The sequence below is a fragment of the Haliotis cracherodii genome, unplaced genomic scaffold, assembly GCF_022045235.1.
Source record: "Haliotis cracherodii isolate W230 unplaced genomic scaffold, xgHalCrac1.p SCAF_1, whole genome shotgun sequence".
Classification (NCBI taxonomy): Eukaryota; Metazoa; Mollusca; class Gastropoda; order Lepetellida; family Haliotidae; genus Haliotis; species Haliotis cracherodii.
In genome coordinates, this window is record NW_027266264.1 from 47,382,441 (window position 1) to 47,410,384 (window position 27,944).

General features: G+C 37.8%; 2 pseudogenes; both read left to right on the top strand.

Annotated features, from left to right (window-relative positions):
- Positions 1-1,087: 1,087 nt before the first annotated feature.
- On the top strand, positions 1,088-16,060 carry LOC139464913 (uncharacterized; annotated as a pseudogene).
- Positions 16,061-20,626: 4,566 nt separating this feature from the next.
- LOC139464917 (uncharacterized) lies at positions 20,627-27,494 on the top strand (annotated as a pseudogene).
- Positions 27,495-27,944: the final 450 nt, after the last annotated feature.

The following is a 27,944-nucleotide window of genomic DNA, read 5'->3' on the forward strand; positions in this document are numbered from 1 at the left end:
ATGTTAGAATTAGGAGATAAACATGCTCTGTATTCAATGTAGAGCTAGGTTACCTGTAGATTTAACCCCGCTAAATTGAATTTGGAACCGAACGCGCAGCGTGAGGTTTCAAATGTTAAATTTAGCGCGGTTAAATCTACAGGTAACCTAGCTTTACATTGAAAACACAGTATGTATATCTCCATTCTACCATGACTAAATAAAACGCGAACTCTTTGGTGTTAGCAAATATACTGAGTGAAGCGGCAAGGTGTTTTGAGTGGGTTGTTGATCTGAATTACGGAATCGCCGAACAAAATATTGTGCTGTATATACTCAAGCAGTTTGTTTACACCGTAATACTTCACTCGAACATATGACAAGGCATTGAAAGCATATAAGCACGGCAACTTGGTAAGCTAACATGAGGTGGGCATCCCTAAAGAAAACAAAGCAAGCTTTGCAAGGCTTTCGCACCCCATCGCGCGTCACCATTATGACGTCATATCGCTCATTGTGACGCAAAAGATATGACATCACAGTCGTATATAGAAAAGCGCCAAAATTCCAAGCTCTCTGTTGTCTCCAAAATGTAAATACATTCCCTTTGTTGATTTCTGTCGTGGTTACCTGGACGAAATGTATTGCCACACATCCTTTGAATATTGTAGTAACCGTATCTGTGCATTTTGTAACCTGTAATTGTAGATATTATTATTTAAATATGCCTACCGACAATGACTGAAAATAGTACTATTGTATGAATATTAGATTCCGCGATGATGTGACCGTCAAACGAGCTGTTTCAATCAGAGGGGGGTTATTGTGATTTAATAGCCTCTGATTGACCAATCAGAATCGAGTAAATTCCAAATTCATGGTAGAATGTTCCTCATACACCCTTGTCTGCCTTATATACCCATGCTATAAATGGAACTGATGTTGAACTAACAAAACATGATTTTCTTCTGTTGCACGAAAGCAGCCAAATACCCTACTTCTTTCATGTTCACACGAGCATTTCATATCACTATCACAAGCTTTCTGGGGCAATGTACATTGTACAATACAGCTGAACACTACTTCCTGGTTGTCCTCCGTCGTGAGTGGCAAGAGACATAGGCGTTGTTGAGGATTATTATCACAGGTTTATAGTGAGACGGCTGTTTTATGTGACCGGTTCTTCCTCAGTCCAGGGTAAAGTATGCATTGTGTTCCTCCTCGTACCTGTAATAATTACGTGTATTCGAGGTTTACATTGTAAGATAACGTAAACACCAAAGCGTGTTATTCCTTAGGCGAATGTCACAGACTAACAACTCCGCACACATACACGTAGCGAATCCTTGCACCAGCCAGCATTAGAACGATGAGCGAAGTCTGATGACTAAAAAGCACTAGCTGCAATAGTGATCTTAGTCACCTGTGTTGATGAGTTGATGGTTAAAATATATCAGGCAAAACTGCGTAATCGGCGTTCCTACTAACAACGGAGACAAAGTGATGACTCTTTCTATCCTCAACTGTCTATCATTTTAGACAAATACAGACCTTAGAGACCTTAGAATTAGACACCTTCAGCGCCAGATATGTCTGTTTGATGAAGGTTGAGACCGAAGGTTTGATGACATGACCAGTGCCAGTCAACACAACACCATTGCTCAATGTCAAGAACAGAAAAAAACAGAAAAGAAAAAGAACTTACTTATGACCTAATCATCACCACGATTTTCTGGAAAGCCTTGAATGTTGGTTCAGGTAACAATGATAAAATGCGATATGTTCCCTAGGTAGCCTGCACAAATGGTTCAATGCGTTTTAACTCATCATCTCATTTTGGTGCAATTTACCCTTGGATGTTGAGGATTATGTTAAACACATTGATAACGATACACATAACGTTACCTTGTCACATAACACATCTGGAACCACGTGAACACAACATCTTTATTGAATGCAGTGGTCGGTGTATTCCTGTTTGCAGATATTGGTCCCTGTGTGCCTATATTACGGGTCGTCTGGAAAGCCGAGGGGGGAGATCAGAATCACACTCGCTCCACAAAATGGAAAGTACAGACATCATGTATGAACTGTGAAGTAGCAAGACAACTAGGAGAAGCAGCCTTTACCCGGTTGCATCGTTTTGTTAATGAAACTAAAGATGAATATGACGCCGAGCTACTCTACATTCTCAGTGATTACACGTTTGTATTCGGACATAAACAACTTGAGTCTGAGAAAAAGATGGTCGCAGATAAAAGAACAGTTGTACAAAAATTCAAAATACTTCTTCATGGAGGAAGTACAATGCTACCGCAGTTTACTGTTGATGTCCTATTAGACGAGTAAGAAATTAATTTCTTTTGAAAATATGTATTTAAATGTGTGTATACGAATTTAAATGAAGTGTCTTTCAAACTATCATTTTAAATTTAGAATCACCCCTTCAAGTTCGAGTTAACGATATGTTTTATAAATCCTTAGTTACTTACTCGTATTTAATAACTTCAGAAATGATGAAACTAAACGACAAGTTGATAGCGAGATCAAGCAAGAAACACCAGGTACGTTAGCTTGTTTTTGTATTCTGATTTGGCTTCATTCCGCTGTAAAAATACAACAATGTTTTCCTTCATCAATTGAAATATTATTGTCAACCCTTATTGCAACAGGAAGTCATCGGCAACTCCAAGAATTTGAAAGACGAATGGATCAAAACATATTCTGCCACTTCAGAAATCTTGAAAATGTTGTGAACAATGCAATCTTGAAGGATTGTGCCCACATTAAGAATGTAGTACAGAAAATAGCTTTGGACATTAACGGGGAACAAAATGTTTCACTAAACACTCTCTCAGATCAAGAAGGAAATACCAGTAATACTAAAGACCAAAAGTCACATGTACAAGCAGAGCAGCCAAATGGTCAAACATGTGGGTACGGGTGTACCTTTGATCAGCGTAGTGCATGCGAAGGAGCAGGTGTTGAACAACAACATGAGCAGGACGCATCCCTTGTCAATGCGGCGGTGTAAGTACATATTCTATAATACACTCAGACAGATAGACAGACACACACACAAATACGCATGAATGCTATTACTCAAATCTTAAGATAATTCTCCCTCTTACCCTGCCTGGCGCTAGGCGTTAAGGAAATAAAATAACGACTGGCTAGCTTGGGGTCAGTATAGTGTATCCGAATGAATGGGGCATTCATCTTAAACCATGGTGTGGTATCTCAGAAGGATGACACTATAAAACCGCCATAGGTGTAAGTCCGAGTGCAAGCAGCCACACAAAAGTGCATGTTCGTCGTTTTATATGTACAATAATCTGAAACGCAACGTTTCACCACACCTCGTTCAGTATAAATAGAAACTAAATATATGAAGACAAATAACCCAAAATACAACATTGACATACTTAGTTTGTACACTGCGTCCACAGTTACACATGAAGCAAACAACGTTTAGACTTGATAGCCCCTTGTTTTACTCCATAGGGTTCCTTTGTCATCATCTTACAACAGATATATAATTTACTTATGCAGTATCACGACGGAACGTCACAGGTGGAACTACTTTAAACAGGATATACATGAACCTCAATGCTATGTGAGAGAGTAGTTGAATAGTTTTTAATGATGTAACTGTATAGTGGCAAGAAAGACTGTGGCTATCGTCGTGAACCACGCTTCAAGTCAAAGGACCTAAAATAACACAGAATAAGTTAATACCAACCAGAAAATAGATTGCTTTGTAATAAATGAGGTATTTTATCATGTATTTCAGTGACAAGTGCTTTGAACAAAGCCAATCACCAAGTGAAATCATCAGCAGTAAGTGAAGCAATTGCTTAAATATGCTTAACATATTCCGAGAATAATAGTTATTTCATGAATGTATATTGTGGTATGACTTATAAGCATGATGTATGGTCAAAATTCATTTATCAAATATGTTTTTTGAATAACTTTTCTTTTACTTCCAAAGGCTTACGTTGATCAACAAACTTTTTTGCTCACTGTGGTTGATTGTTTTTCATATAACAGAGAATTATTTAAAGGCCAGGGAAGTTCTCAGAGTTCTAAACATCAATCCGGATGGATGGACACGGTTAACGGCATCCACAGCGCTAGCTTTAGAACCTGGTATGGAGTTTTGGCAGGATTTTCGATTGCAATATTACGATGTTCAAATCACTCTTTCTCTTGCTTAGTGATACAAACAATAACAGTATATTCCACATGACATGCATATATAATTGTTTCCACGTCAGAGAGTCACATTAATATTCTCAAAACTAAGCAACAAATGTTGGTTTTGTTTTTTTGTAAGAGCTTGTCCCATCGTTCCAAGTGCTATTTCGGTGGTTTTTTTCAATCCAGCAAAGCCATCGCCACCGCGAACGGACTCCGTATCAACTGTCTTGTGCATTGATGTCTCTGAAAGTATAGGGGCCCAGGGTCTGGAGCAACTCAAGAAGATCGCCTACAACTTCATCGATGGTACATATTGCGATATACTATTATTACATCAGCAAAAAAATTTACTAAATAAAATTAGCATATGTATTAATTGTTTTGAATAACGGACCACACTTCCACGCCCACTGTTAACTATTGCAGGTATAGAGACAATGGCTGAACGGTTTGGACTGGAGGAGAACCTTGGAGTGGTGAAAGTTGGTGGAGACGCGTCTGTGGTTCAAGATCTTACCAACGACTATGGTGCTGTCCGGGATGCAATAGGTAGAATGCACGATCGTTGTTTGTTTGTTGTATAATGCCGCATTCAACAATATTCAAACTATGCGACGGCGGTCTGTAAATAATGGAGTCTGGACCAGATAATCCAGTAATTGACATCGTTCCACGTAATTGGGATACGATGACTTGCATCAACCGAGTCAACGAGCCTGATCAACCGATCTCGTTAGTTGCATCTTACGACAATGATGGGTAACTGATGACCAATTTTTACCCAGATCGTTACGAGTGCGTGATCGATGACATGACCTTAGTAGAATAGAAACACCATTACGAAAAAGGGGAAGGGGCATTAGTTAAGTTTGGTCTCTGGTACCTTGAATAATTGTATTAGTATGTCATAGTTATGTATATGTATAATTAAAGAATATTGTGTCATGACTTATAAGCATGACATATGGTCACTACTCATTAATCAAACAGACCCGTGAAGATTCCGGGATATAATAGGTCTTCAGCAACCCATGCTTGCCGTAAAAGGCGACAATGATTGTCGTAAAAGGTGACTAACGGGATCGGGTGGTCAGGCTCTCTGACTTGGTTGATGTATGTCATCGATCCCAATTGCGTGGATCGATGCTCATGATATGTCACTGGATTGTCTGGTCCAGACTCGATTATTTACAGACCGCCGTCATATTGCTGGAATATTGCTGAGTGTGGCGTTAAACAACAAACCAACCAACCAACCAACCAACCAACCAACCAACCATTAATCAAATATCGAATATGTGCCATAAATTACTTTTGTTTTACTTTTAAAGACCCACTTCAATCGACAACTATATTTGCTCAACAGGAATTATTGATTTCATATTAACAGAGAATTACTTAAAAAGTCCTCCTTAAATGCCTTACGTTTGTATCACAAAGGAGAACAGATCAAAATTTTACCTTTTTGCTGAAGAAGCATTTTATGATGAATGTAAATAATACAAGTTTTAACAGGTAACAGGTTTTAACGCTAATCGGTGTTGTGCTATTATTATTATTATTATTATTATTATTATTATTATTATTATTGCTTGATTACATTTAATGCATTCAATGTACAAAGAATGGGCACGTAAATGAGGATGAATACGTGTGGTAATGTCCACTTTATTTCCTCCTTATGAAATATTCTCCTCACAACGTAAGTAAAACATATTAATTGCAATAGACGCCAAATTCATTCTGACTGCAAAAACTAAATGTTCTCCACAAGTATGAAAATACTCAGTTTAACTTCAATAAATTCCCATTCATCATGCCTCAGATAACCTGGTACTCGGCGGGTTCAGCCCACTGTTTGAAGGTCTCGTGGTATCCGTGGCATCCATCGAAGGGAGAGGTAGATACATACCATCTTATATCATGTTTTTATGTGGGTGTGTCCCTGATACACGTGTGCATAGTTTGAATACATTTTTAGTGTCTGCTTGGTAAACAATATACGACTTTTATTGATTATTTGCGGTTTTTCTTTTGTGTTTTGACCTAATTAAGTTACAGATGTTTGAAGGGTTTTGAAATGTTTATGTCATTGACATAAAAAAGGAAAATAGTAAATCTTTTAATGTTCTGACAGGTTGTATTCTACACCCTTTCGGGATTCACACGTTAAAGCCCAGAATCATCTTCATGACAGATGGTTATTCTACAGAAGAGGATCAACGAGAAGGGCAGGATTCTGTTGTGCCCGATTACTCTGTAAGCATAAAAGATCATTGCATTGTTTATCGCTATTTGCTTGATAGCGTTGAACTTTCGTTCGGCATCACTGTGTAAATAGTAAAGAATGCTATTGTTACTTTCCATATCTTGTCCATATATTTACAGCTCAGGGTTCAGCTTCTTCGGCTGACTAAAAACATGGCAGAACACAAGAGCGTTGTATACCCAGTAACATGGGTACCTGTAGGGAGAGCCGATAAGGTATAAATCTTTTTTCGGTAATGCCCCTCATTATCTTTACGATTATCTTTATCTTTATAACTGGTGTCCGTAATGGTTGTTTCACCAATTCAGCGTCATAATATGGAGATTAAGCAACTTTTTACGGATAGCCTTACAACATGAGAATGCAAATGTTCGACAATTTCATGTATAATATGTATTTCATAGAGCTACATCTTCATGTGTGGTAATTGTTTTGGGCCCACACTGACAATTTAAGCTACAATAACGTTTCTACAGATGATTATAGTTACATTACAAACGTCATGTTAAGGTATCCCCTGTATAATGGACAATGTTGAAAATTATTAAACATAATCTATACTATTATCTACATCCCCCTTCACCCGCTCGAAATCACCAAACAGGGGTATGTATTTTGTAATTGTAGTAGATTTAACCGGAAGTGCCCCATTATACAGTGAATACCTTAAAGGTAAAAAGCTCTAGAACACTCGCATATTTGATCCCTATCATATCAAGCACATTCATATCAGTAAGAGGAATACAGCTTGATTATTGTGAATGCTTGTTTCGATAACTCAGATGGCAATTCAAATACATGCGCATGTACGATCATTGTTTTCCTTCAGCAATACATGTGCTCCTTGGCGAAACTTGGAAAGCAAGAGCTCATAGAAGGGAAGGGCATCAGCAGTGTGTGCAGTTACAACAGGTTACAGGTAAAACAAAAGATCTTACTACGTGGTACGGTAGTACTACGCTATAAAGTAGTGATGACAACTTCTTATTGAACGTATTGTATTTTAGCCTTTTGTGACCAAACATGAACGAATGGGTGAGCAGGTAGGAAAGTAATATTTAAATTGACTCCAATCTTAAAACGTAGGAGAAAAGGTCGTTTACCACATTTGTGAAACCCACAAGCACCGCCACAATATTAATGCTGAGAAGCCAAGGGTCACAATCAAGGCGAAGCTGGGTTAATCTGAACCCTCCTTTGTCAGCGATCATGGCAGTAAAAGTGTCATAACTTAGAACCTCGACTTGAATCGCCCCTAGATTGCCACATATGCAGTGCATCTGCCACATGTTCCCTTAACATCCCAGGAATCCGATGTCCCCATTATCTGTATAGTAGGAAGTTGATCAAACGTTCGCATTTTCATCATCTGTTAGTCACTTGTTCTGAGATTACAAAAGAACTTAACCGGGTAATTAAATAATGGTCAGTATCGTCCGCATTATCAGTCATATGACCGTCGCGTCTAGATGATAATGGTAAAATCCCTATTACTCTGATGCTATCAATGATTTAGTCTATTTTAATCCACACAGATTTAGGATAGAAACGTAATATTTATGTGACATATCGATGTTTACAATGTTGTGCTTAGATTGAGTTTTGTTTGCGTAAATGTGTTTCTCGCGACCTGACCACTCTGATGCAAGACATGAGTCCTTTAAAAATAGTCGTCTTTCGACATTGTATACTATTTTGCTATCTTGTATTTACACAAACAATGACATGTTGGGGATATTTAAACGTATAACAAATATAAGTATGGCTTATGATGTAGCACAAAATGTGTTGTTTCAAGACACATATTCTTACACCCAGTTTGTTTTCATTTTTGTATTTCATTCAAGCAGTCTTTTTTTGTTTTTCAACGCCGCAGATTTGGTTTTTCGAAAGATGTGTGTACAAATGTTCCCTTCTCTTTTGTATATATGCTACAAATGTGCTTTCCTACGATCCAACCTTTGTGAAAAGGCCGAATTGATTCTGTAGATCCTCATAAACTAAAACCAGGTTTGCTTTGAATTGAGATAAGAACGAGGAACTGTTGGTATCTTTCTGGTAACTGTTTAAAGTCACAAGCAACTTGCAAAAGTATATCATAAATAATTCTTTGCATGTCAGTATTTCTTCAATAAAGATGAAAGCATTGCGGTTTGTTGTTCGGATATCCAACTAAGATATCAAAATACTGTCCGTGTTTATGAATATCAGTTGTCATTGATCGGGTATACTTACAGGGAATAACAAATCGGGCGGAATAAGACAACCGGTTGGTGATCCTCGAGTTAAGCTTAATTTTTCTTGTCATCTATTACATCTGACATAACATTATCAGGCAGGACTTTGTTCTCAATAAGGTGTCTCAACCGTCTGTACCAAAGTTGTTTGAATAGTACAGTACAACCCACAAAAAGAAACTCGGCATTGTTAAAATTCTTTTTAAAATTTGAAAAAAACACTCGATGAAAAGTGTCCATGTAAATTGTAATAGATGGATCTTGATATAATAAGAAAACGGTAGAAAAGCATCTTTAATGTTCATGACATTGACGTCCAAATGCGGGGCAGGGGTCAGGCAACAATGTTACAAACTCAATAGCGGGTATGATTATCATGAGCAGCGATAACAGTGCATCGCCGACGCATAGAGTCTATCAAATGGGCACGGAGGGCCTATAGAATGGCTTGCCATATACTCTGCAACTCCAAATCACAACGTTATCTGACGGATTTGGTACACGGCGTAGACGTCGCTCCATTTCATACCACACATGCACTATAGGGGAGAGAGACGGTGAATGTGCATGCCCAAGCGCTACTTGAACATATTGCTTTTGAAGATAAGCCACAGCAACCCTAGCTGTGTGAGGACGGGCATTATCATGTTGGAATTGCCACTAGTCTTGGAATTTGAACTTTGTAACCCACACCTGCCAAATTGCCCTGAAGAACAACTAAAGGGGTTTTCTGGCGTGCACTTATCCCACCCCAAATCATCACGGAACCACCCCCAAAGCGATTCCTCTCCATAAGACAGGCTTGAGCATAACACTCCCCATGACGTCTGTAGATACGTCAACGTCCGTCACTACGGGAAATCCGGCATTCATGTGCTCCCCGCAGTTTATCGAGATGGACGTGTACAAAACATACCGAAACCACTGACGTCGAGAAACGTATGTCGAAAATCTATTTACCAGTAGTACCGGAAAGGCGAATGGAGGAGTAAGGGACTGGGGACCGGGAAGGCGAATGAAAAGATCAGTGATGTGTACACTCGTTATGTATACAACGGACACTTATACACTGAGGACGCTGGGGTGTTGTGAGACGGAAAATTGAAGAAAGAGATAAAAAAAATTGAACTCGGAGAATGTGATTACTAACTTCGATTGAACTCGTGAGACGGAAAAATAAAGAAAGAGATAATCTACTAAAATTGTTAAAATTGAGGCATCATCACCTGAACAAGAGCGCCCAGAAGACTCACCCTAACATCTTCGAGGTAGTGAATCTTCTGAAACGTGAACAATCTCTAACAGAAGTGAGGGTTGAGCAGCTAGGCGCTCACCCAAGAGCACCTGTTTGGAAGAGAAAATACCGAGTGATTGACTCTAGACTCCGTGCCTTGAAAGAAGATCTGTTGAACCAATTGACGACAACAATGGACTACACGGACGATGTGGCAGATCTACTGCACTGGGAATTATTACATAAATGATAAAATGTATGACTATATACATCTTCAAATGCATGCATGATATATGATATGTTATACTATACTTGTTATATATTGACTTTGTTGCCCAGATTAAATAGTGTCCTCATTTCATTGGTGTTTTCTTTGTAATTAACAAGTACCGGGAAGGCGATCGTCTGCCATAATAAGAATTTTTGTGATGACCGGGAAGGCGAACGTAATTTCTAACTCTGAGGGATTGATTTTCGCCTTCCCGGCCCATAACCAGCACACGCATATGTGTTCAGTTCAATCAACTAATTAGTGTGTTTACATCTGTATTCGTGTACACATGAAGTTCCAATATATATTTTGATCCCTATGTGCACAGTTTCTTGTTGTGGCTAGTATAGATCGACTTCTATGATCTAGTGATTTACCTGTTTGGAGATAATCTTAATGTCTACAAAAACTGTGTACATTATAAGCACCACCTTATAACACATGTATATCAGAATGACATATTTGTTTACAATACAGTGTAAGTGTAGCACCCTTTTCAGACGACCATTGCTCAAATACTGTCCTGTTTGGCAATCTATGACGGAGACAACTCATCTCAGTACAACGAAACAGTCACTGAAGCACTTACAGCTGACATGAGTAAAGAAGAGAAGGTTTGTTCGTCTGAATATTCCAAGCCGTTTGCTTTATACAAAAACTGTTAAGGTGACGCACTTACATTTGTTTGTTCGTTTTTTGTTTAACGCTGCAAGCATTCCAGAATCCAGATATATGACGGTGCTTTGTAAATAATCGGGTTTTGACCAGAGAATCCAGTGATTGACACCATGAGCATCGATCTACTAAATTGGGATACGATTATATGCAACAACCAAGTAAGCGTACCTGACCACCCAATCCCGTTAGTCGCCTCTTTCGACAAGCATAGTCGCCTTTTACGGCAAGCATGGGTTACTGGAGACCTATTCTAACACGGATCGTCACTTACAATAAAGTGAAAATAGATGTATCAGGAAATTGCCAGCACAGTTACTGATGACTTGAAGTATTAATCGATTATCGCCAATAGATTGTATCCCTCCAAAATTCATTTATTTGCTTATATGTAACTGTAATAATGTCTCTTTTCACTTTGTAGAGTTGCGATGAATATTTGCCGATCCTTCTGACACATAGTTTGTATCAACACTAATTCGTTATTCAAGCTGTGCAAGACAAGCTGGAAGGGCGGGGACTTCTTCCTGATGATGGTCCGAGTGATTTTGACAACGTGTTAGAACGCGATGGGTTACCTCCCCTTGGGTCCAGAGTACGACGAGGACCTGACTGGAATAGACAGGACGAAGATGTCGAGGGACCCGGGACCATTATTAATCATGCGAATGATCCCCGTACGTTTATGTGAAAACGTTATGTACCTGTATAATAATGATCACCAGGTAGAAATTGATCTTACCTTGTAATGGTTTTTCGAACCGACGCCCACAGGTAATATTACATTTTATTAATTGCATTCAATTATACATATCTTGTTAATTCAAAAGAAAAAAAAAAGAATAACATTGAAGACACTTGCGTACAGATAGCACGAACAATATAGAGTCACATTCTATGAAGACGTAAATCCACATTGTAATTTCAGAGCTACTGTGGGTGGAATGGGACTTGAATGGCGACCGAGTCTATCAGTATAGATATGGATATGATGAAATGTATGAAGTTCTCTTGATTGACAAAGCAAGGCAACTTTCACCTGCAGAACTCATAGAGATAGGTGTTAAAGTCAAAAGAGGTATCGTCATAGTGTAATATTCTGATATCATATATTCATACTGGATGTTGTAAAGAAAATATAAAGAGACCCACCTTCTAAATGAATGAATGAATGAACGAGCGAACGAACGAACGAACGAACGACCGAACGAATGAATGAGGCACTGTACTCCAATTTATTTGACAGGAATCGACTGGTCATATGGAAATGAGGATGGTGGACCAGGCGCATTTGGAATTGTCATACGAGCGCGCGGGGATGGGAAAGTAAAGGTACGTGAATTTGTAATGTTGTATTTCATTCACATTTCAGCCACAATACATAAAACAAAACTTCGCTAAAGTATTTATAGTAGAACATTATATAAGTTTTCACTCCTTAAAACATTATTTTGTAACTTTTGTAAATTTTGCATATTTCTTTTTATCTATGTCACTCTTGAAACCACATGCTGTAGCATTTGATTTATAGGGTACAACTTATGCTCATACAAACACAGTGATATCTTTACGATTTAGTCACTTTTTCATTTTATTTATAAGGTGAGATGGGATAATGGTCACATCAGTTCGTACAACTTTGGATGCGATGGCAGATTTGACTTAGAAATCCGGTAAGGATTTTATGAATATCTTTATCCAATCGTTGTGACCATTGATTTCCTTAACATGTGTGTACCAGGCATATATGTGTGCATATATGTATATGTGCAGTTTGGAGCACGGTGGTGGTCCAGCAGGAGCCTTAGCATCACCGGAATCACCAGCAACAACTGTTCCTGACAATAGTAATGGTAAGTTAATGTTGATAGGATTAAAAATGTCGTTTCCTAGTTTATAGATAAGAGTCAATCACTAATCATATAAGGCAGAAAAAGGGTGCACCTTTAACGTACACCTATCGCGCAGATAACAAGGAAACAAAGCTGGCTATGGTGACAAAAGCGAAACCACACATTGTCTGGCAGTGGAAGGATGATAACAGTGACTGGAGGTTATACACAAAGATGCAGGTAGAAAAACTGGAAAAAGAATACCAGAGACAGAGAGCCAGATCCTGTGTTGTAGAGAAAGGTGGTGAGAGGTAAGGTACAGGTGCAGCTAATTGTTGTAATATAAGCGTATTGCAAAGAAAATTGGTCAGAATTAACGTACAGATGCAGCCAAATGTTGTAATGGGGCGTGTTGCAAAGAAAAGTGGTCAGAATTAACGTACAGATGCAGCAAAATGTTGTACTGTAGCGTGTTACAGAGACAAGTGGTCAGAATTAACGTACAGATGCAGCAACATGTTGTAATGGAGAGTGTTGCAGGGAAAAGAGGTCAGAATTAACGTACAGATGCAGCAACATGTTGTATTGTAGCGTGTTGCAAAGAAAAGTGGTCAGAATTAACGTACAGATGCAGCAAAATGTTGTATTGTAGCGTGTTGCAGGAAAAGTGATCAGAATTAACGTACAGATGCAGCAACATGTTGTAATGGAGAGTGTTGCAGGGAAAAGTGGTCAGAATTAACGTACATATGCAGCAAAATGTTGTAATGGAGCGTGTTGCAGAGAAAAGTGGTCAGAATTAACGTACAGATGCAGCAACATGTTGTAATGGAGAGTGTTGCAGGGAAAAGTGGTCAGAATTAACGTACATATGCAGCAAAATGTTGTAATGGAGCGGGTTGCAGAGAAAAGTGGTCAGAATTAACGTACAGATGCAGCCAAATGTTGTAATGGAGCGTGTTGCAGGGAAAAGTGGTCAGAATTAACGTACATATGCAGCCAAATGTTGTATTGTAGCGTGTTGCAGAGAAAAGTGGTCAGAATTAACGTACAGATGCAGCCAAATGTTGTATTGTAGCGTGTTGCAAAGAAAAGTGGTCAGAATTAACGTACAGATGCAGCAAAATGTTGTATTGTAGCGTGTTGCAGAGAAAAGTGGTCAGAATTAACGTACAGATGCAGCAAAATGTTCTAATGGAGCGTGTTGCAGAGAAAAGTGGTCAGAATTAACGTACAGATGCAGCAAAATGTTCTATTGTAGCGTGTTGCAGAGAAAAGTGGTCAGAATTAACGTACTGATGCAGCAACATGTTGTAATGGAGCGTGTTGCAGAGAAAAGTGGTCAGAATTAACGTACAGATGCAGCAACATGTTGTAATGGAGCGTGTTGCAGAGAAAAGTGGTCAGAATTAACGTACATATGCAGCAACATGTTATAATGGAGCGTGTTGCAGGAAAAATTGTTCAGAATTAACGTACATATGCAGCCAAATGTTGTATTGTAGCGTGTTGCAGGGAAAAGTGGTCAGAATTAACGTACAGATGCAGCAAAATGTTGTATTGTAGCGTGTTGCAGGAAAAGGGGGTCAGAATTAACGTACAGATGAAGCAAAATGTTGTATTGTAGCGTGTTGCAGGAAAAAGTGGTCAGAATTAACGTACAGATGAAGCAAAATGTTGTATTGTAGCGTGTTGCAAAGAAAATTGGTCAGAATTAACGTACAGATGCAGCAAAATGTTGTAATGGAGCGTGTTGCAAAGAAAAGTGGTCAGAATTAACGTACAGATGAAGCAAAATGGAATGGAATGGATGGAATGAACATCTTACATATGAAGTGCGTTAAACTAAATACGAAACATGTATAAGGATTTACCAGTTTGATTGTAACTTATGTTCATGATCTGTTTTGACAGTTTCCGTGTTCTGTTCAATCCCCCGATGTCTGAAAAGCCTACAAGTAGGGGGCGTCAACGTGACGTTCAAAGAATCGGTGAGTGATAATTTCCAGTACAGGTATTGGATATAAAGTCCATTAAAGGTCTTTGAATTGTGTTGAACCATTAAACTTTTGTTTTTGCTTGTCCATTTACCTGAGTACCAGCCATCGACTGGCTGCGTATTAGTGCCACAGTCTAAACAAATATCATCATGATAGTTACATTTACGTAGATGATACTTTCATCTATGCAGATGATACTACTCACATCTACGTAGAAGATAACAATGTGCGTAGAAAAAAGTATCATCTACAATCAAATTATCGACTTGGGTAACAATATTTTCTCGAGTTATCGACACCAGTTCCGGGTCAGTTTTATATAACCTCTGATATATTTGATAATGACCTATTTGTTTGACTTTCTACCTTTCTGAACATTGCATAAAGTAAATCTTCATTTCAATAAGTCGAAGTTACTGGCACACGCCACACTCTCTTACAACCGAAATAAAGACACGAGACGACAAACTGTTCTCCAAAGTCCAAATTAGCAAACAAACAACTATAGGTCATTATTCAAAATATTAGCGATAATATATGTTAACCCCTCGAATATGTTGATTCTCATGATTTCTCCGTTACCGGAAATAGAAGTAAAACGTGAATGTGAAGGGATGAAAATCTCTCAAATTATAAAAACTATCAAACAATATATACTGGTCATCATCCTATGAAGCACTGACAGTACAATTCTGCAGTTTGTGTTTTTGTTTTAGCGCTGACAGTTTGGCAATTGAAATAATCTCAGTATGTTGTAAACATACGGAAAAGGCCGAAAACTTAATTAAATTTGCAGTAATTAAGTAATCACCTTTATCTAAATCTTAATGTTAGTATAAACTAGTATCCAACCAGGGTCGTAACGATACTTCAATTAAAATATCTCATACGGACATTGAAGTATCTTCTAAGAAGATTATGTATCTTCTACGTAGATTACGTATCATTTACGTAGATGTAAGTATAATCTACGTAGATAATACTTTCATGAAAAAAGACTGTGGCACTATTACGCTTCGATCATCGACTGCCATGTATTCTTTAATGGTGTTATTTTTTATTTTGCAGCGATGAGTTCCGCGGAGCTTGAACAACAGATTGGTCTTACATCAACACTCGAATGTGGAAGGTGGACGTGGATGTAACGGGAACGCATTCAGCATATGTGTGCAGCTGTAGCGTCCTACCACATAATCGATGATCAGAGATAATTACATTATTGTAACGGTCCCTTGGTGAATTGAGGAGATATTTGAAAACAAAACTTTTTCATGGGGCTATCACGTTATAATTGTTTATTCCAGTCCTCTGCTTTTTCAACACATTTACGTAACAGCACCACTGGGCAGCATTGGTTGAATATTAGGCGCTTTAAACATCTATTAATATTATTATTATTATTATTATTATTATTATTATTATTATTATTATTATTATTTACAGAATAAAATAAAAAATGCAGCAAAGAGGGTTTGGATGATCCTGGCACAGTCAGACTGGTTAGACTCGTCATCAGCTCAGGGCCCTTGCCCCATCTACATGCAGCCAAGACAGCGAATGGGACTTCTCCCAGGAAGCGCTGCCTAGTCAAACCCACCCAGAACTTTTCGGAGAATGTGAAGACTCCCCAACACTGCAGTCTTCTGCATTACCCAGATTATCAGAAGGGCTGTATTCCTTGTAGCAAACTCTGGTACTCTCCCAATGTCAGTCAACAGATTGGGAGGTACCAAACCTAACGCACCGAGAACAATCAGGAGTCGGACAACATGGTGCTTGGGATGCAAGCGTGACATTTTGAAAGCGAGGTCCGCATATTTGCCATGTTTTTCCTCAATCTTGTCAATCACATTAGTATCAAAGGGGACTGAAAATTCAATGATATAAATGATTTCATTGGATTTATCAAAAAGGACAAGATCAGGTTTTTTGGCCTGGATACGTACAAGGCTGTAAATGGGCCTATTCCAAAGATTTTTTTATTTATCATTTTCCACGACGCCCTCTACATATTCTGGGTCGTACTATGGGTGGACCTCTGTGTCAAAACCACAAGCATGGCGAAGACGGTAATAAAATGATCGAGCTACACCATTATGTCGTTTAAGATACTGTGTTTGTGCCAAAGCTGGGCATCCACTGACAATGTGTTGGACAGTCTCATTAAAGTCATTACATAACCTACATTTCATTTTTACATTTTGATGCAGTTTATGAGTTTAACCTCATAAACTAATGACCTAATGTGTTATTTCACTTTTATGTCAACTTGGCTGTTACCGTTACTGTTACAGTGTACTGTTACGTGTATCTAAATACATAAAGACATTTGACTGACCAAACAGGCAGATTTCTGTTTCCATAACTCAATGAAACTATGTTGGCCATGCCTCGTACAAGAATTCTATATACGTCATGTAACATTGTATTAACATTAACATTGTTATGCTCACGTCACATGGTTTGTCCTAGTGTGACATCATTTACTGACAAGAGCTATTTATGATTATGATAAATCATGAAAGATGTAGAAATCAACTGAAATGTTTAGGTGAGGCCATGAAGAGTGGACTCTGGGTTCATTTAAATCGTGTAAGAATTTGTTCAGTTCACCTGCTTTCAATGTGTATCCAAGAATAGGCTATAACATAGATACACGCCTTAGGTATTGTAGATTGAGTGTTTGCAAATAGTTTTCATCGTATGTTATCTACATATTCAAACACCATCAGTTGTATTCGCATATGATCAGCATATTTTGATGATTACTTCTGACATTTATTAGTAACACTTTTAGTGAATTTGTTTATAAGGATTGATTGTTTATATTCTACGGTTCATTGAGATACGAATAGAAGTGAAAACGGTTTTTTGTTTATAAAGTGTTCATTTTGGTTTTTCGATTCCCAAATCGACGACCAATAAATGAAACGCGTCTATATTTTATCATGATACCAGTTGAAACTCTACACTGACTTCAACTGTAATAGATAAAGTCTCAGAAACAGCCTTTATCTTTGAAAATCTAATTGATATAGACAGTTTAAAACGTTAACACAATTAAAGTTATGACTGTCCGTGGTTTGAAACAGATAGGCAACAAGAAGGAGAACAAGGCAATTTACAGGAGAGAAAAAATGGATAGATGTAGTCGGAAATATTGCTGAAAAGTCCAACGGAACGATTCTGAAACAATTATAAAAATGTGTTAATTAGATGATGGAACTAACCAACATTTATTTGAACTATTATCGAATAAATGAGGTATTAATCCAGAAGAAATTATATGTTGTTATCACTGCGCCAATTTACCCATGAATCCTATTGTATATGTACTTTGAGGCAAGTGCTTGTCGCCACATACATTTTCTCCCCTTCATTTATTACAACACAGTGTCGTATTACCGTAGGTGTCATGACCAAAACCTAAGTTGAACGTATTTGTATTTATAACAACACTTTTGCCAAATAAAAGCGACAAAAGATTTTCCATAATCATAAGAAATATCTGAAAAAAACCAGCATCGATTGTACAATCCCGAGTACTTCATGAGCATGCGTTTATGAATCTCTATCAAAGAGTGATGATACCTGGTGTACTCGAAAAGGTGAGTGTATTCTGCCCCACAGTTGGCATCCGTCATAAACACACCCAAAGGCAAGTCAACTGTTTACATGAAAAACATGTGGTACAAGTCAAAATAGGGAATCACACCTGACACCATTTTCGTTACCGATGCGTAAAACTTGGAAATGTGCTCATCGTGTCTACCATAAATCTTTTTGAAAGCTTCAATGATGCCATGAATGTTGTACCTTTGATCAAACAATCTCCAAGCAATAGTCGTATGACACCCCAAGAAAGGTAGGAATAAGGCATAGCACTTCTTCTCAGTAAAGGACAGTCAGCATAATGGTAACTTTAGAGCCAATGTAATCTTCTTCTAAAACTGAGACAAACATGTACACAAGGATCTTCAGAAGTGTGTCTCATATGGCCAGTTATTTACTACCAAAGTCCTGGATATTAACGTTTTTTTCTTACATTTGAAAACCTTCACTCCAAGCCCGTACTTCCCCTGGTATTATGCCCTGGTCAATGCAAAGGAACCAATGGGATATATGCTGATCACTGACGGAAATAAAAGGAATATATTAAGGAACTGTAAATAGAGAAAACGGCTGATGCAGGATACAACATGATAATCTCAAATGTGTAGCATAACGCCTCTTTTATCAATGTTTGCAGGCCATAACTTGATGATAGGCCATAGAAGTTTGCCTCTTTAGTGCAGGCCGAGAACAGGCATGGTGCAGGCAAACACAATCCGGGCAGTTCTTGCATTTGAACACACGATTATAGGCACACTATGGCGCATTAACCGCCAGCGTCATTCGTACTCCCTTTACTCAATGTGGAGAGGTAGTTAATTCCATATAGACCAAAGACCAAAATACAAAACAATAAGAAAAATACATTTAACGCATTTTTTGAAGCATGGACAGATTGTTACTTCACCCCGTCCCCAACCCACCCAAACACATGACACTTGACCCTCGGTTAAAAACCAAGAACCTTAAGACAAGTGAAATTATAGTTACCTCTTTGAGAATATGAAATATGTATTAAGAACAATTCTGAACAACTTTAGAACTTTCATCGTGTGCTACAAATATATTGTCTTAAAGTATAATTATATGGACACAATAATAATAATAATAATAATAATAATAATAATAATAATAATAATAATAATAATAATAATGATGAGGATGATGATGATGATATGATTCATTAATATAAAAAGGTCGCTGCGATTTTCCAACGCTAACTTGGAATTTCCCACCTACTCTACTGACAGGACAGTGTTCTATTAACGTTTACAAATTAATTAATGCATATATTTAATAAATTCCGAAGCTCTGAAAACAGTATTTGAGCAATAGGCCTTGATAGTCATTCCTTCACATATGATATATCAAAACAGAACTGTTACTATTGGGGTGACATTTGATACGTATAGGTTTTTTATACATGATTGCAATCTTATCTATTTCTGGGGGGTTAATAATGTGTCTTCACTAATTTGAAGAAAAAGGTCAAGGACATCATATCTTCCGATGTTATGTTATGCGAATTTGAGACTAATATTAATGTCAATGTATAGTACATGAAATCAACCACTTTAATTTAGGTAGTTGAGAGAGAGCTATCCAATGTGCTATAGTAGTATGCTTGGACACCACCTTTACCAAGATTCCCGGAACACCAAAAATGGATTTCACATATATATCAATGCGAGGAATAGAACATGGATCTCAACCCTGACTATAATTTTACAGATTATGGGCATCTTTGTATAAGACTAGTCATAATACGATAAACAGTATGGGTTGTCAAGTAAAAGATTATTTAGTAGTATGTTAAACAAGGTAATTTGACTTGAAATATGAAATGAGGAACTTATGAACGACCAAGATGTTCATGATATTGATACTTAAGTGATACCGCTGAGCCTTTAAATTTGTTGATTTTCTTTATGAAGAAAAACACGTAAGCTCTCAACCCATGTTTGAATGCAGTATTTGTATTTGCGTCGTCTACAATGTGATGACCTAACGATTATTTAAAATACACACCTTTGTCGTCTCTTTTGGTTGTTTGCACCCTTACAATACACCGCTACTATGTAATGTTGATTGACATGTTACACCTTGCTCTTCTTTCCTCATTCATGACTACCACTCGATACCTCTTTCTCTTTCAGTAATCATCTTTTATTCTTAAATATCCCCTACTTTTGTTGGAGAGTATTTAAACTTGATGTAAATTATTACAAATAGGACCATAATTGTACTTCATATGCTTACATGTACCTACAGGTAAGCAGATATAACCATCGAGCACTTCTGTTGGACAGTCGCCATGGATGACCTCTTAGAAGAACGATTCTGTTCCATTGACACAGAAATATCAAATCAAAATGAATACTTGCACAGGCAATTCGAAAAACAGAAACAACACAATGAAGAGACTCGACAGGCAGTGTACGAAATTGCAGAAATAATAGGCACAAAAGACGTGATGATACACCTTATAGATGATGTTACAGATGACATACGAGATACCAAAAGAATCGATGATAAACTCACATTTGGAGAAAACAACCAAACCCTACCAGACGTAACCAATTCCAAATATCAGGAGACACATGAGTCCCAAGTAACAAATGACAACAAGGATGGAATACAAATTCAGGACATGCAAAACACAGGTGAATCGATACAAACAGTTGTGGAGAGTCGAGCATGTGGGCAAAGAGACCCAAAACATAACATAAATACCGTGAAAGTTAAGCCAAATGAAGGAAATGAATCATCAAATCAACACTGGACACAAATGACGAGGGAACCGTCGGAATTTGATAATGTTCTTAACTGGAAAGGACAGAGTAACCAGGGGAAACAACCTTTCATGAACACCAACGAACTGTTGCAGATGTTGGTAAGAAGGCAATGGAAGTAACATGTAGCAATGATAAAGTAAAACCTGCAGTTAGCATCATCAAAACTCGGAGAGACAAGAAATACAAATCCGTGGGCTGGAATAGTCCATCAGCTGTTAGACCCGCTACAACCTCCGTGAATACGTTTAGCTTCTGGACTGAAGACAGGGGAGATACCCCATCACCCGGTGGCTATGGCGTTGAGTACCTAGGAAACTGTAACCCATTATTGTGTTCCTCTGATTCGGTTTCAGAAACAGTCTTCTCTGACAATGATAGTGGATATGAATTTGACATTGATATGCATCAGTCGTACCCAGGTGGTGTCGGAAGTGCTAACCTTGAATGTTCATTTACCATCACTCGTGTAATATGTCCTATTCACGGACATAATCAATGTACGAAAAACACTTTATACACTGGAGAGTCCTAATGGGCAGCAGAAGAAGTGGACAAGGGTTGATAAGTACAGGCCATGGGGAAAACCACCAGACATGATGAGCAGTTTGCCCTATCCAGTCGTGCCTACACTGTTGACGAGTGTAGGAGGGAAGCGTCCTTCTACTCGAAGCACCAATGAAATTAAAGGAATAATAATGAGGTAGGAGATGAGCTTCTTTTCAGGCTTCAACATCAACAGAATAAATTAACAATCGTTTGAAAAAAATCTGTCAGCGCGACATATTTTAAACAAATAATAAACAAAATCGTCTTTCAGATCACATCTTGACGTATTTAAAGACAAACCTAATGGTCAGATCGCGGGACCTGCAATGCATACATTGTATCAGCTGAAGGAGATTCTCGGTGAGAATGAGGATTTATGGGAGCCCGTTGAAGAAGCACTAAAGGAAGGTGAGGTCCAGGAATTGGTATACACATCGGATTACAAGACGCGGGCACGTCCACATACTCTTTGTCTATTTCTCTACCTCAAATAGTGTAAAATATATTTTTCTTCTATCAAATTATTATACACCTGTTTCAGAAAAGGAACCGTCCCCAGGAGTTGATATGGGAGCAGATACAATTTTATGTCTTGACAACTCTGGTACCATGCCAAGAAAGTCCTACCTTCAGCTTAAAGAGATGGCTATAGACTTCATCAATGGTTTGTTTGTTGCAATACCAACCGTATCCACCCTTTGTTTCAATATTCTTAACTACTTCCTAACATTCTTTTAGATTTTAAATTTAGTGTGTTTAGTAGATGTCAATTGATCATTTTGAGCACACACGAATTATTGTGACACAAAAGTGACATTTTTTAATGTTAATTCTAATACGCGTAGGTATCGAGGATGTGGCCGAAATGCATGACCTTGAAGAAAACATTGGAGTGGTCTCTCTTGGATCTCAAGCAACAGTGCTTCATCATTTATCAAATGACTATGGATCTCTAAGGGAAGCTGTTGGTGAGACATGACATTTAAATGCAATATTAACCCTTTTCCATTCGATAAATAGTCTTACAGGAATGGATCAGGAAAACATTTCTAATAATTCATGTTATGGTGGCTTTCAGCACTTGTACACGGCAACGGTGCTTCATCATTTATCAACTGATAATATAGGTCCATGTGACATATGTGCTTATTTACAAGTTATATATGTACATTTACGTGTACGTTTGTGTCATTTAGACTATGTGATATTTCAGGAATTACAATAACTGTGATATTGATTAAATATCTTTTGACATTTATGGTATTGATTGGTCGTGTTCAACGCTGTCCTTTGTTAGTGACCAGAAATTTGGTTATGACGTTAAAATGTACATTTTCTTGTTTCAGATAAGGTAGAATGCGGGGGTGTTTCGTCTGGACAATGTCTCCAACTGCAGAGTTTACTGGTGTGTCTTGCTGCTTTGACAAAAGGTAAACAACTTTTCTCGGCAATGACGGCAACACATAGTCAGAACTTGTGTCTCCTTAAACGAGTCTAAATAATACATTTCATTCTAAATCACATTTGTAAATGATATCCAATTGATATCCAGGTGGCGAATGTAGCATCGGTGGAAGAACAACGGTGCCCCCTAGGCTAATATTTGTAACAGACGGAATGACAATTGGAAAGGTTGATCAACTGAAAAAGACGAATGTAAGTACCGTCTTATATTCCATATCCAATAATACGTATGTTGTCGATAATGTATTATATACCATAGCTTTATAAGTTTTTTTTAAATATATGATAAATGCAGCACAAACATTCAATGTCCGTTTGTCACCAGGATGCAGAACTAGTTTTCACTGCACTGGAACACATGGGTAGTGCGTTTGTGAGGAACAACGTAGTTGGCCCAATTCAGGTTGTTCCATATGGCAAAGGAAAAAAGGTTGGTATCAGATGTCCTATATAAATGTACTGTTTAAAGTATAATCTTCTCTTACTGTATTACATAGATAAGAAAATGTCGAGGAACCAGATATTAAAGATTTTATGTGATCTCTGTGTTAGATGTGTGTGGAATATTCTTCAAAGTGACACTAAACTGATAATACTGTCACACTTTGAATCTTACTGATTTCACTGCTGTTTTCTTATTCAGGACGTTTTAACCCGTTATGTGAGCAAGTGCCAAGGACAAGTGTTGGCTAGTATAAGGGAAGCTTGCAACCATCAATTGGTTCAGGTTTGTATAATAACATTGTATTTTCAGTTTGTTTTGAGACAGAAATCAATATCCATAAAAAGTTGTTGCCTGTGTTTAGATTCATTTTAACACATTCTAAGATTCTGATAAACATGAGTTTATGTAATTTCAGAAAGTCAGCGCTCAGATCCTTGATTTCATGATAAAAGAAAAAACAACACAGCAGGCTGACGCAACAGATGTGGATACAGTTGTTTCAGCAATTTGCTCCGAATTCAGTTCACGAGAAAAGGTATCACCACCTGAATAATACGTGTGTTAAGTTCTGAATGTATAGGCGTACCCGTCACAATTAAGATACAAATGAACATGTAGGTTAGATATATGTTATGTTTGTAAAGCGTCAGCTGTATGTCCACTGTATTACAGAGAGTATATCCAGAAATTCGCATGAGGTAATTGTATTTTAACATAATTGTTGTTTTCAGAAACAGATTTTCCACATTGTCAGGGACATATTAACGGAGATGAAGGGACGGTTAGGACTTACAGACGTGTTTGACAATATCTCCATCGAGGCAGACCTTCCTGACCTGGGGACGAGAGTGGTTCGAGGACCTGATTGGCGGCGGGACGACCAAGACGATGGGGGTGCAGGGACAGTTATCAATCACGGAGAAGATGGAGGTGGTTCAAAATCCCAATATAGCAAGCAAAATATTGGATTAGCCACACTCTAAAATCGTGTAACTTGGTCCTGACTGCCTATTCTAACCCAGGTTCCCACTTGACTATTAATTATGTGATATATACGTAATGAATATATGGTTAATTTATTCTGTTTGCATTTTCATGATTACAGAATCTCTGTGGGTGTCTTGGGACAATGGCTTCAACAACGTGTACAGATACGGTGTCACCGGCAACTATGATGTCCTCATCGCTGACGACCAGCCTCGCGTGATGAAAGAGAGGGGTTCCATAAACATCGGGATGCAGGTGGAACGAGGTATGTCAGTGTCAGTTCCCCAGAGTGATTGCCAGATATCTTACAAATATGTAGGAATCATGATCATCGGCCGTGTGTTAAATAATGATTATTTATCAATAAACCTTTCAACACATTTATCATCACACAATTATATCCTGCAAATGTACTGATAGAGTTATCCATATCACTCAAATGAATAGTGTGACAATGTTGCAATGAAATGTGGTTCTTTAATAATTCTATAACATGTATTTCCATGATGTAAAACGACGAGGCAACAAACTCCAATGCCTGCATTCGTTGAAAGGAAAGTTGTTGGATTTACTGCTTTTGCTCTTATAAATGAAATATAACGCATGTAGTCACGCGAAAGGGACAGGATTGATATTCAGCATCGTATTATCTGAGATCGACCTGTCCCCAGATCTCGCCTTCCAGCACGATCGTTCTCGTGATCGTAAATAAATTACAAGTTCTAAGATGCATGATCTAATTGACCAACAACTTGAATTTCAGGACCAGATTGGCAAGAAAGATCAGAAACAAATGCCACCACTGGATGCTATGGAACAGTCATACGGAAAAGAAATGGTCGAGTCATGGTATGTGTATGTTTCAATGTGTAGTTCATGTTATACGTAATAATCACACATAATGCATGGATATTTAATCTATTCTCATGAAGTTATATCTTCGTTTACTATCGCATTCCAGGTTATATGGAAGGATTCGTCGATGCATGAATACAGGTTCGGTGAAGGGGGACAGTATGAAGTATCCATTCGGTGAGACATTTAACACTGTTTCTGGGATTTTGACTTTGAATTCAGTATCACAGTTACACGTGCCCCTTCTAATGTGGTAGTCACTGACTTGATAGCTCTTACAAAATATATGTGTAGCAAATAGTGGTTTGGATTGTTTGGTATATATGTTCTTATGTGATGACCAAAGTGGCTTTAGACACCTACTTGTATGTAATGTAGAACCCAAATCCATGTGAAACCTGGCCCAATGTTTTAAAAACTCAAATGATTTTTTTCCAGTGAGCCATTGAATTGTCCTCTTGGTCAAATGGCGCATATGGACAATGTCGATGAACATTGCCCACAAGGAACACACGGGACAGTTTGCATTCTTGAAAAAGATGTATCCGGTTCATACGTGTGGCAATGGCGTGACAAAGATAACAAATGGCGGTTATATTCCGAGGGGAACAACAGGAAATTGAAAGCATCTTACAAGAAAAGGCCTAGTGGATCATGTCTCATACAAAGAGATGGGAGGAGGTATGTACATAGACATGTCGAGTGGTTACCATTACATTGAAAATAAATTACTTAAGTTTTTTCGAATGTATCCGAACGTTAAAGTCTATCTCCTGGGAAATCTAGTTGTTGCACACCAATACCAATGTTATCTAATCAAAATGTGGTCTGAGTCTGTCGCCTATTTCTTTTTCGTCAACACGAACTTAAGGCAATCTCTTGCATGTATTTAGTTTCAGAGTATTGTTCAAACCACTTGTCGAAAAGTCGATTGGTGATGGTTCAACTACAGATGTCAGAAAGTATGATGGTACGTTTGTACGTAACACTTATTACAAATACAAAGAAGGAAATAACATCTTAATAAGCATAATAACCAGTGGCTGTATAAATTCCAGTAACATTATTCTGCATAAATATTTAAGAGATATCAGTACATAACTGATAAGAGTACATGTTTTCACTAGTATATGTAACACTAATTTTAATAATAGGAAGTCGAATATGTGATAACTCTGATAGTGGACACATATTCTTTTGATTTTTATATTTATTGAAACATCGGTTCATTTTAGATGAAGCATACAAGTCAACATGAAAGGGAGCGGACCAGTATAGTATAGACCATATCCACGAAACATTAGTCATTGAGATTTATGACAGAGCATATTTTCATGTTGACATTGTTTGTCAAGGTTGGGTTTTGGAACTCTAATAAGATTGTAAGTGTAAAATTGATTTAATTGTCATATTGATTGATTGAGACAATTGCTAGTAATTAATGACAAGTGATGTTATTTCCAATGGGAATCATTGGCACTGTATTAGGACTTGTATTGATTGTTTGTTATTGACAGATAACGTCACAGTAAAGTGTGATTCATTACGAACTGTGATTAGTGATGTGTACATTTTAGGAGTGTAAGTGCATAATAATTCAACATCTATCGACTTTATACCGAAAATCGCTGATGTTGTTTTTGTCTAGTTTATGCTCTGCACATTCATTATGTAATTGTCTTCATCTATATTAAACATGTTTGTATAAAAGTATTAATTGGTATTGACGGACATTGTATGTAGGACTAGATATACAGCTAAGTGTTATTGTGTATCGACTGAATATAACTGTTCATGTGGAAATATGCGCGTGTGTGTATCTGTATCAAAATGTGTGCTTGGGAAATGACAGTTTGTTAATGCTTAGTTATAATAGCACTGTATATTTTAATTGTGTATATTTGTATTAAGACGAAGGAAGGAATGGTGTATGGATATCATTCTATATATGCAGGGGTGTGTCAGTGTTTGAAGTGTGTGGGTTTGATACATATTTATGTCGTGTTGGAACGAATGTGCTTGCTTGTGTGGGTTAAGGGTTTGGGGTCGATATATACAGACCTTTAAAAATTCTAATTTTATAATACTGTTATTGTAAGACGCTGTAAATAAAGTGATGAGAATCACATGAGAAATATTGATGAAAATATTTGTTTGTTTTGTTTGTTGTTTAACGCCGCACTCAGCAATATCCCAGCTATATGACGGCAGTCTGTAAATAATCGAGTCTGGACCAGATAATCCAGTGATTGACATCATGAGCATCGATCCACGCAATCGGAACACAATGACATGCATCAACCAAGTCAGCGAGCCTGACCACCCGATCCCGTTAGTCGCCTCACGAAAGCACAGTCGCCTTTTACGGCAAGCATGGGTTGCTGAAAACCTATTCTACCACGGATGTTCACGGGTCACAAAAGAAACAGATACAGACACGGAAATTCTTCCATTTGTGTGTACTTTCAATCCTAATAACTGTATAATTATGGCCCTTTCTAAAGACAATCGTCCAATTTTACAGCAAAGGTAACGCCATG